Source organism: Aythya ferina, assembly GCF_964211825.1.
Source record: "Aythya ferina genome assembly, chromosome: 17".
NCBI classification, from domain to species: Eukaryota; Metazoa; Chordata; class Aves; order Anseriformes; family Anatidae; genus Aythya; species Aythya ferina.
This window is the reverse complement of record NC_140316.1, coordinates 11,583,644-11,595,445: the sequence shown is the minus strand read 5'-3', so window position 1 is coordinate 11,595,445 and position 11,802 is coordinate 11,583,644.

Here is an 11,802-nt window from a genome sequence, read left to right as displayed (position 1 = left end):
ACGTTATAAGCCTCTGGCCATGGAGAAGTTTGAAATTACTATCGCAGCACAACTCAAAGCTTTGGAAACTGGTTGATAAATCATCAGTATATATTATTTTTATTTATTTATATTTCCACAATATTTTCTTGCTTAGCCAGCCCCAAGACTGGGGGGCAAATGGAGGGAGGGAGAATGTCTGGGTTTTAATATTCGGTCAATGATGCAGATACGCAAAGGCTGAGAGGACTGCTTCACAACTCCTAACTGAAGGAGCAGAATAGGTAGTGGGTGCACACAGACATCCACTCAACAGCCTAAATAGCTGTATTGGTTTTCCCTTCCTATGCAGCAACACCGGGGACCCATGAGAGCAGTACCAAACCTATCCCAAAACTCCAAATTCATCCTTCAATATTGTTGTTAACTATTAACCTTCAATAACGCAGTCCCTTGCTTGGTTGTATCAGCAGAGATCACTGCACGCCCTGCTCTAGACCAGACCGGAGAGTTTCACTGCTACTCCCTTCTCCTGAAGAGCTCAAAAGCTCCCTGTGCTGTGAGAGGTGTCAAGCTGTGGAGGTCCATATTCACTTTTTCCTTTCCTCATACTTCCCATGAATGAGACTTTTAGTCCCAGATGTGTTTGTGGATATTAAAGACCTCTCTCTTTTTTTTTTTTTTTTTTTTTCTTTTTTTTTCTCCTGGGCACAAAGCAGTGCAGATCAGACAGGGGTTCACAGAAGCACATCCACACTCGTTTCTGAAGAGACATGCTGTCCATGGGGTGACAACTCTTCCCCCTCCTTGGCTTTGCTCACCAGGATGCCCTATAATCTCTTGCTGGATCATTTGACCAGCCTCCTTTTCCACTCCTCCACCTGTCATGGTAAGACATCTCCTGCCTGTCCAGCTCTATCTGCTGTGCTTGCTCTGTGACATTGTCTATTCCAGCATGCTGACACCAAACTTTCCCCTGCCAGCACTGCTGCAGGACAGAAGATTCCTCAGCACAAGGACACCTGGGAGATGCAGTCACATCAACCAGAGTGCCACCTGGAGTCATTGAGTGTATTCACTCCTGAGGCACTGGTGGGAGAGGAAAGTGACCTCAGGGACGGGCTACAGAAGGACACTGTTGCAGAAAGCATGTTGTGAGGTGCTGTGTACAAGGAATACTTTCAGGATTTGAGTTAATCCACTTGCTCGATTAGCCTACTGCACACTAAAGTCAGTCTACACTGTGAGTGCCCATTTAAAGCACAGTGTGCTTTGGCTAATACCTTCCCTTCAAATCTGTTCTTAATTTTTCCTTCATTTTCTGGTGTGTATCTACATGAGCCTGCTGTCAGGGAGGGTTTTCATGTTAAGCACACCACTCCCTATGCTCAGCATGCAGATGGGATGGTGGAGGCACGGGATCCCTGCAAGCAGGGGGAGCAGAACAAGGGGTTTCACATCTGGCAGTGCTCTCCCACCTCTCTCAGGAGACCTTACAGTGGCCTTCCAGTACCTGAAGGGGGCTACAGGAGAGCTGGGGAGGGACTTTTTGTCAGGGAGTGTAGTGATAGGACAAGGGGTAATGGTTTTAAGCTATAAAAGGGTAGATTTAGATTAGACATCAGTAAGAAATTCCTTACTCTGAGGGTGGTGAGGCACTGGAACAGGCTGCCCAGAGAAGCTGTGGATGCCCCATCCCTGGAGGTTTCAAGACCAGGCTGGACGGGGCTTTGAGCAACCTGGTCTAGTGGGAGGTGTCCCTGCCCATGGCAGGGGGTTGGAACTGCATGGTCTTTAAGGTCTCTTCTGACTCAAACCATTCTACAATTCTGTGATCCTATGAAGGCTGCTCTGACCATCTCCTGGATTCCTCCAGCTGCTGTCAGGTCCTTTTACACCCACGCTGTCCATATCTATGTCCCAGAATAGCTTCTACTGATTACCCTGGACCTTAATGACAGTTTCTCTGGTCCCTGTCTTCTCTGGTTGGAGAGCTTCAATCCCAGCCCAGGGGCCTCCTCCTGTTCCTTTGCTATATAGTAGATCCCTGACTGGTCCAGACCCAATGGGAATGTAGTAACTACAATAAGAAAACCTGACAGTGAGAGATGAGAAATGCTGGAAGGAAGATTTTGGAGGGGTGTGCTGTGTGCACACAAGAGAGCAGGAACGAGGACAACTTCCTAGGGTTGAAGCCTGAACAGCAGTGTCTCTCTGGAGATTTTGGGATGGAGCTGCTCACTGGAAGTGGAGAACCATGCACTGAGGAGTGGGGTGGAGAGACTGAGGCAGCAGCTGTACAGGATGGTTGTCAGGCACTGACACTACTAAAGCAGCACTTCTTTTTAGTCAGAGAGTAACATCTCATTTTCCAAAACATTTCCATTTTCATTCTGTTTTATTTTCAGTGAAAAATGTGAAAACTGTAATATAAGGTTTCCCATGGAGGTTTCCCATTTTGACAAAAAATCAATTTTCCTTTGTGCAGATATTTTTAAAAAAACACTTCTGCCTTCTGTATGAGGAATGAAGAGCATCAGCCACATTTAGGGGAGGGAGGGTCACGCTATGGTGAACAGTGATTCTCAGAGATGCCTGGGCTTGTTACAGAAAACATCTGCTTTGGGCAACCTGGGCAGCATTGTGGCTAGAGTAGCTGATGTGAGGGGGGATTCATCACCCTCCTCGCTGGCTTCCAGCCCTTTTCCTAGATGATGGAGAGGGGTGGAGGTGGTTAATTCATCCAAGAGAGGTGCTGTGAACAGGGCAGTTATGCTCGACAAACATCTCTCCTCTGACAGTGGGGGGAGCTGGAGCCATCTCACCAGGTTTCAGAGCCTAGTGTTAGTATGGGAAAAGATAAACAGGGTGAATCCCTCCCCGTGGTGCCTGCATGTGTGAGAGGGATATAGGGTAGAAATAACATAGGGTAGAAGGTTGTGGCATTCCCTCTTCTGAGCAATAGTGTCTGCTTGATCATTTTGTTCCTTAAGTGTTTTGCTCCTCTGGAAGAAGAAAGAAATGGTTGAGCAGAACCCCCAGGAGGGAGGAAATTGCTCCTGTCCTGAGAGCAGCCAAGCCTGCCTGGGGAGAGACATTTCTGAACGGCAAGATGGGAGGAAGAGCATAAAGAAGTTGCAGCAGGGAGATGGGCTGTTGAAATAAACAGCTGGGCCTCCAGAGAGACAGAAGCAAAACTGCCTGGGGATAAAACTTCCAGGAACAAAACTTCCCCAAGACTGTGCAGAGCCTGCTGTAACTCAGAAAGTCGCTGAATTGACTGAAAGCCAGCCTGGAAGCAGGGACCTGCTTGCAAGGGCTCTGTAGGCGGGGGAGAGCTGTTAATGAGCCTTTTCATGTCTATTCTATCTGATCTAATTCTATTCTGTCACTTTGATTTTTTCTTTCTGTATAAAAGTTAATGCATGATATAAATAATATCTGTCTCTTGAACTGACTGATCTTCTTTGGGGATCTCATTTTGGGGAAAAAGGTTAGGCAGAGACCTCAAAGCTGTGTCTAAATTGGGGTCCCATCACAACAGCACACATTGCATCACACAGGAACCAGAACTGTTTTTCAGGCTGTAAAGAAGAAAGGGTTGAGAACAGATCTATAAAAGTATGGCAAACCTTTGTGGAATGGGACGTTAAAGACCACTTTGCCTACTGAGTCTTTTAGAAAGGAGTCTGAGGTGCAGCTCAGGCTGTTTTCTAAGGCCCCATATGGGAGAAGGTTTCTAACATTGTAGAGCTCATCCAGTGTTTTGGACAGAGGCAGGATACTGTTGAGAAACAGCAGTCAATAACATTGAAATGTGGAAGAGCTCACAGGGGGTGACACATTGGTCACAGGTGGAAAGCCACAGAAAACTGTAGACACCTCCTTCCACTGAAGTTGGTGCCTCAGAGGGTGGGTTCTCCTTCTGTTGTGCCCTTTTCCATCAAACCTTAATGATTCTGTTATTCTATGTTTTAAACTGAGTTCTTCAATAGCTTTTGAAAGCTAGTACACATGAACCCAACAACCACAGGCACAGACCTTTGCTTACAGATAGAACAATCAGAGCTCTGTTGCATGGTGTGTGTGTGTGATGTTCTTGCCTCAGTCATCTCCATTACTGAATATTGTCTTATTTTTTATATCTGGTCTTGATCCCCAGCCTGAGTCCTGTACCGGACTTGGCCTAATTTGAACACTGTGCAGTCAGCAACTGGTTGACCCAAAGCTTAACGCTCAATCCCAGCTAAGCACACACTGCATATTTTGCCCCAGTGATCTGTTATCCTTTTGTGATCACAGTCCTTCTGGCCCCAGAAACCATGAATCTACGACTCCAGTTTGGTGCCCATTGGTTCCCTTGGTCTTCATCTCTAGGACAGCAACCCCATGCTACAGCAGTGGGTAACCATGGCTCACAGGAACCTGCTGTAGCCTGGGTAGATGCTGTAGCCAAGTCTGGCAGTGTCCAAGCATGGTCTCTCTTCAGTGATGTTATCTGCAGGTCAGTGGAGCTTTCTTCTTCTGAGGACCCAATTCTTGAGTCAGGACAGCAGTACCTGGTAAAAGAACAAGAGGAAATCTTGCACTCTGCTCTTACTACATGTCTCTTCATCTTGCTTCTGTAGAGGAAAGCTGTCCTGCCACTGTCTATATGTTGTCTCTTTCTCTGCTTCCAACAATCAACCTCAACTGGCCCAGTTTTCCTCTGTTCTCTTCTCTTCTCATCTTCCATACAAGACTGCTTCTAATCAGTCAGGTGCTGAAAATTCAGACAAGGAGAGAGCTGTTCTGCATATTAGGTTTGCTGCGAGCAGTGCAGACATTGAAAAAGAGGCATGTGGGGAGTTTTTTTGGATGGACAGGGGTAGTTGGTACATACATTTATTGAACTGTGTATCTGATGGTGTGAATGCATCAGTGGATAGGGTTGGAGTTAGTGGCAATTTAAAACATTAATCCGTTTCTTTGGGAAAAGTTGGTTCCCTGCAGCTCTCCTTATCCCTTTGACTACAACAGGCTGCTGGGAGCTGGAGTCACCTGGGTCCGAGATGGTTGAGCTGGTACCATGGAGAAATCTGTCAGCATGAAGGAACATTTTGCTCTTCAGCCTGGTGCTGAAAATTAGAGGACTGAATGCCTGGGCATGCTGGCAAGGCTGAATTTTGAGGCTTAATTTGACAAGAAACACATTAATTCCTTGCTGTTTAACATTTTGCTAAATTAGCCTGTGTGTTTTAGGGACATGGACCTGGTTATAGAATGAGAGCTACAACTGGAGATGTTCTCACTGAAGGGCTAAAAATTCACTGAGAACAGCAGCTACAGCCCAGAAGTGTCACTTGACGTTCTCAGATGTATGTTAAGTTGGCAAGTGTGAAGAGGAGCCTTTGCAGTAAGGGTTACTTACCTGTGGTTAGGCTTTGACAAGAGGTAGTGGAGTACATGAACTTTTGGCAGGAGGTTTTGGGTGAATGACTTTATGGAGGTGACCTCTTGGCAGCTCTTCCTGTAACAGTGGGTTTCCTGTGCTAGTAAGCTGCCTCTGAACAAGCTCCTTGTTTAGACCTGTGCTTCAAACTTCTTGAAGTGGGAGTCCAGGCAGGCTTACCAACACTCTTGTTTGCTTGGAGGAGAAATAGTGAGCCACTAGGACCTCTAAGTCTTGGAAAAATCCATTTAATATCCTCACTGCTCTGGATCTGCTATGAGCAAGTGAAAGAGTTCTGCTCAACTTTGCCTTCTTGCCCTGGTACTGCAAATCCTCCCCATGTACTTAATAAACTGTGTTGCTTCTCTATCCCTCCCTGTAGCTTGCTGTGGTTATTAGGGCTTCATGTGCCCATACATGAGCAGCATTGTACAAGTGTTGTCCCTCATCTCCCTGTTGGCTTGGCACCCCTGTGTTTTGGCTTAGGACTTATGCTCTTTTTTTTTTTTTTTTTTTTTCTGCAGTCAGATCAGACTGTGAAACTTTAATTTGCTGCCCTGCAGTTCTCGCAGCCTCTCAGCTTCCCTGCTTGGCTGCCTTTCCCTCCTGTTGACTGTCTGCTGTTTTGGATGATTTTTTCCAAACAGTCCTAGCCTGTATTTACCAGGGCAATTTGCATTTTATTATTTTCTGCATATATTTTAGAGGTTTTCTGTGCATTTCCCTTTCCTTTCTGGGGTTTATCACTTCCTTTTATTTAGCATTATCTACAGGACTCTATCCCATACACCCATGTTTGAGCTTATTTCCAGAGAGTTTGCTGTTTCTCTGCCTGTGTAAAGCTTCCCATGTTTGGCTCACCTGGAGGCTCTCTCAGCAGGTGACCTGATTACTAACTCAAACCATTTCACTATTTAAATTATCTGCACACACATCACTTGCTCCTGTTCTTAGTTAGAACTGGAGCTCCTTCTCCCATCCTTGTCCCAAGCATTTTTTTTTTCCAAGTAGGTAGAAGAGTAACTGCTATTCCCACTGGATTCCTGTCATGGCTATAATGGGGTCATAGGTTGCTAGGGGATTGCCTGGACATTTTTAACTTTTTTGAGGGGCAAATCCTTGACAGCATATCCTTTCCACATTTTTCTTAAATCTGTAGAGCAACAGGCTCTGGTCAGCTGCATCCTGAGCATGTGGAAAGTTTGTCTTCTTCAGCTTCTACCTTTCAAAGTTCCTGTTTTGTTCCCTGACCCTTCATTGAAGGACACTTCCCAGCTTCACAAGCGACTCTTCAGATTGTCAAGAAAAAAAATAAGACAATAAACTGATAGCACACCAGAATTATCTGCTGGGATTAAAGGGACACCGGATGTCTTTTAGGGAGAGAGGATGACCAGCAAAGGGACCACACTAAAACACTTGATGTCCTGTGGCTGTGCTACTCTACTACTACTAGGCTTTCAATTTGGATCAGAAATGAGCTTTTAAAGCATACCTCCCAGCATTTGCATTTACCTTGCCTGGACAGACATTGTGGAGTGCTCTATGAATACATGAACTCTTTATGGATGGCATTAAACTACCCATTTTGGGAGTACATCTGATGTTCTCCAGGGGGTAGTGGAGATTCAGCCCAAAGGACTGGACTTAAGCAGTTCTGAAATTAATCCAACATGCACTGCATGGATGTTGGGTCTCCAGCATCATCAGCTTCACTCCATGGAGCCACACTGATTGCCCTGTACTGCTTGCTAATGAGGAAATAGTCTGCACCAATGCTCATCCCCAAAGCTCATTGCAGGTGAGAGAACAGAGCTCAAATTTTCCCAAATCCTCTCTAGAGATGAGATCGTGTAAGACACGTTGGTGATTTCCCATTGTCCCTGCTGAGACTGAAGTGACCCAGGTCCCACATTTTTCTAGTCATAAAAAAATTTTTCTAGTAATAAACAAATCCCGTTATAAAACCATTTTTTCTGCCTTTTTTTTTTTTTTTTGAATGCAATATGCTGCTTTTCATTATACTAGCTGCTTTGTCAGCAGTGCTTTGAAATCCAAAATTTTGTTATAGATTCAAGTGTGTATTTTTTTTTCCCTTAGGACTGAGGTATGTGGTAAGTTTCTTATCTATTTTTTTTTTAATTATTATTTTATTTTTTATTTTTTTCTCCCTCCCAATCCAGACTGTTTCCAAATTTTATTTATGATATTATTTGATCAGCTTCCCCGCCACCTCTTACCCCCCGGCTTTTCATCTACTAATTTCTCTGCATGTCTGCTTATCACTTCCTCCCACTCTGTCCCTATTTTGGGTTAAAGTGCAAGGGGTTGGTAGCAGGGGAGCTGCAGCGGAGCACCTGTGAGCAAAGACCAGCAGCTGCCCCATGTTAGATAAGAGCCAGCTCCAGATGGCTCCAAAAGGGACCTGCCACTGGCTAAAGCTGAGTCAAAGAGAAATGTTAGAATGTTGTAGAAGGGGAAAATTTCCTGCACAGCATCAGATGGGAGAGGAGTGAGAACTGGGAGAGAAAGAATCCTGCAGATGCCAAGGTGAGGGCAGGAGGTGCTCTAGGCACACAGCAGCAGTTCGCCTGTGGCCTGTGCAGGGAGAGGCTCCTGGTGGAGCAGGCTGTCCCCCTGCAGCCCATGGGTCCCACATGGAGCAGATCTCCACGCTGCAGCCTGTGGAGGAGCCCCCGGTGGAGCAGGTGGATGTGGCCTGGAGGAGGCTGTGGCCCATGGAGAGCACCCACAGGAGCAGGGGGTCTGGAGGGAGCTGCCACCCATAGGGGGACCCGTGCTGGAGCAGTTTGCTCCTGGGGGATGGACCCCTCGGTACAGACCTGTTTTAGGGCAGTTCTTGAAGAGCTGCTGCCTGTGGGCAGCACCCCATAGGATCAGTTCGTGTAGGATGGCATCCTTCCTTGAAGAGAATGAGGATGAGTGAGCAGAAAGAGATGAAGTGCCATGAACTGACCCAGTCCCTGTGCCCTATGCCCCTGTGCTGCTTGTGGGGAGGAGGCAGAAGAAGATGGATGGGGGAGAAGGAGTTTTTATTTTGCTTTTAGCTTCTCATTGCTCCAGTCTGTTAGGCAATAAATTATACAGATGTCTGTATGCTGTTTTGCCCATGATGGCAATTCGTGAGCAATCTCCGCATTTTCTTCTCAGCCCTTGAGCCCTTTTCATTGCATTTTCTCCCCTTTTCCCTTTGAGGAGAGGGACCTAGAGAGTGGTTATGGTGGAGTTCAGCTGCCCAGCAGGGTGAAACCACCACAGATCCCAAACTCCCACACCTGTCTGTTAAACATTTTTAACCATTTTATCAATTTCAAGTGAATTTGGTGGATATGACAGGATCTGAAAGACAGGTAAGTTCATGCTTAAAGGGCTGCAGCATGTACTTAATTATTACTTCATCTCTTTGTCCTCCACCATCTACCCAGACAACACTCAAAGCCACACACAACTGGGGAGAATTGCAGTGAGCTCCTTCTCTTGCCCAGCAGTAGCCAGAGGACATGGGATGTAATTAGGGATGCTGCATGTGTGTGGGTTTGGGGAAGTGTCATGTCTTTGCAGTGACTCAGAAGTTCTGTCAAAGCGAAAATGTGAGAGAGGACATGAGGAAAATCCAATGATATGCAGCTAAGGAGTAGAAACTATCTAAAGAAAATAGATTTTAATTCTGATGTTTATTGAACAAATTTCTTTTTACTTACGGCCCTTTAATTTGCACTGAAAAGGGAAGGGAGGGCTCTGTGTGAAATATTGTGGAACTTTTCTTTTTCTCCTACTTCAAAGGACATGGAAGCCAGACCTCAGCAAAATGATGTGGAAAAAAGCTTATTCTTACATTTTCAATCGGTCGGTGAAAGCCATTTGATTTGATTACTTTGGCATCTTCAAATTTCTGTGCACTGTTGATGCAAATGTGTTATTTTTAAAATTGAAACAATGTGGAATACAAAGAAGCACAGATCTAACGCTTGTACTGAATTCAATCTGTTTTAAACAAATGTGTACAGTAGTTTTAAAATTAGCAGTAAAATTACAGATATTAACAATCCATTGGTTCATTGACATCATAAACAGCATTTGTATTATGCATTTACTTGTTATGTCTTCCATTTTCCATGCAAATAAGTAACTAATTCTTATAACCAAAAGATTATCATTGCATAACATGTATTTCATTTTTTCAGTAAGAAGGTAAAAGGCTTTGGAGCCAAAATTGGTAATTTTCTAAATGGCAATAGAAATGAAAACATAGCCGAAATTTCAAGCTGGCTTCATTTCCACAGCAAAAATGTTTCTGTCTCATGGTACTAGAAACCTCTCTTCTAAAGGGGACAAGAAAGAGCTGTGGGGACTATTTTAAACCAACACTATTCCCAAATATCATATATTTCTCAGATCCAGGATGATTTTAAATAAAGATCCACACATGAACATGTATTTGTTCATTTAAATTCCTTCCCATCCACTTGTTTGTAAATATTTTTTTCTTCAATCATATTTAATGTTTTTTCTTTTTTCCCCCAACAGAAATTTCTTGGCCAGTCCATCCTTTAAAAGTATGGCAAATACAGCAAATTGAGCCAGAAAGAGTTTCAAAATTAAAACTTTTGCTCCAGGCCCCTGCTTGATGTGCAGTCTGTATTTATAAGATGAGAGCTTGAGTTGTTCAGTGCAGACACATTATAGTTCAGGTTAGAAGAAGAAGAGACCATTCACTCCCTCCAAGTGAAGGCAGGTTAGATACAATTAGGGAGGTGAAACATTTTCATCTGTGACTATTCTACATGCAAAGACATCTCAGAAAAGACGCTAGTCATTGGCTGTCCCTAGGCCAATGCAATGAATTGTCTCACGCTTGTGCCACACGCTACTTCAAACCTTCTCTAAGCTCTGATAAAGCTAAATTTTTGAATCAGAGTTGAAGGACAAAATAATTTATTCTGCTCTTGTGCCTTCTACTGCCCAATTCCATTCAAGAGCAGCCTCATGGAAAGCTCCTGAAAGGGGTAAAATGCAGCAGAGCCTAGAGAAGGTGAAAGGATCAGCTGGGTTTTGTATATCTCCAAGGATGGAGACTTCTGAACTTCTCTGGGCAACCTGTGCTTGACTTCCCTCACAGTGAAGAAGTGTTTCCTGATGTTCAGATGCAACCTTTTGTGTTTTGGAGATTCTTTTGTGATCTTCCTTTCTGCCAGCTTTTTCAGCCTGTTGAGGTCTCTCTGACTGCCTCCACATGCGTACAAATTTCATGTTTCGGAATCATTTAAGAGCTGTTATTTTGTACACTTTCCATTCACATTTCACATAGAGGAATTTCAGACCATAAGCAAACAAAGGAAAATTTGAGTTTCAGTACTGCTGCTTAACACATGCATCACTGATGGAAAGCACCACTGGGCTCTGCCATTCAGCAGCTCCTGCCAAGAGCTATCAAACAGGGCAGATGTTCTACAGGCTAGATATTTCCTGCCTTATGCCCAGATAACTGGTGCAAAGTTAAGGTAGCAACTCTTAGAAGAATTTCTTGGAGCTTCCCTGAGTTTATGACACAGCCTGGCATTAAAACCTTCTAGAACAAGGTTAGCTAACAGTAATTTCTCCATGAGCAAGTCAACAAAGGATTTGAGGTCTGTCCAGAGAGGCTAATTACAAAACAAAAGCCAAGGGGACAAACAAGCATTCAGGGTAGATAAAAATGGAATTAGTTGGTAAAAATTACACAAAATGCCTCAACGTACAGGTTTCCTAATGCTGGATGGCATTTAATTTGTTAGAGACCAAGAGGGACATTGCTCTTGTGGGTCTGACATTCTTGCTCTTTTTAAGAGGTTTCAAATATTGCAAATTAATATTTCTTAGAGGAACATGACATCTAATCAAAAGCTAGAGATTTTTAGCCACTTTATTCTGTGGGACATGTAAGTATATAAGTAGTTAGTCAGCCCTGTCTTCTCGTGTGCCTTTTTCTAGCAAGGTTTCTGTTAAAAGACTTTCTGGTAAAAATCTCTACTTGATTTTAGAATGTTTCTGCTTCACCCAGGTTTACAGTATTTATCCTTTTGGATTGGCTTATATGTTCTGCATTGAGCAATAAAGCTTAAATTTGGGCCATTTGATTTCACTACATAATAGGTGGAATCTGACAATTTTTAGCTGTATAGCCTTGTTTCTTTTATTGTAATGTGAACGAGGTAGTTTATACCTGTCTTAGTGTTCCTACCCTGTTATCCTTTTCTATCCAGAGGCATGAACAGTTGAGATATCTAATGTCTGTCACACTCCAGGTTTCCTTAACAGCCCTAAATTTCATTTCTTAAGCTCTATCTCCTCTCTCATAACCCTGTATTGCAGACACTTTATCCAGAAATCAA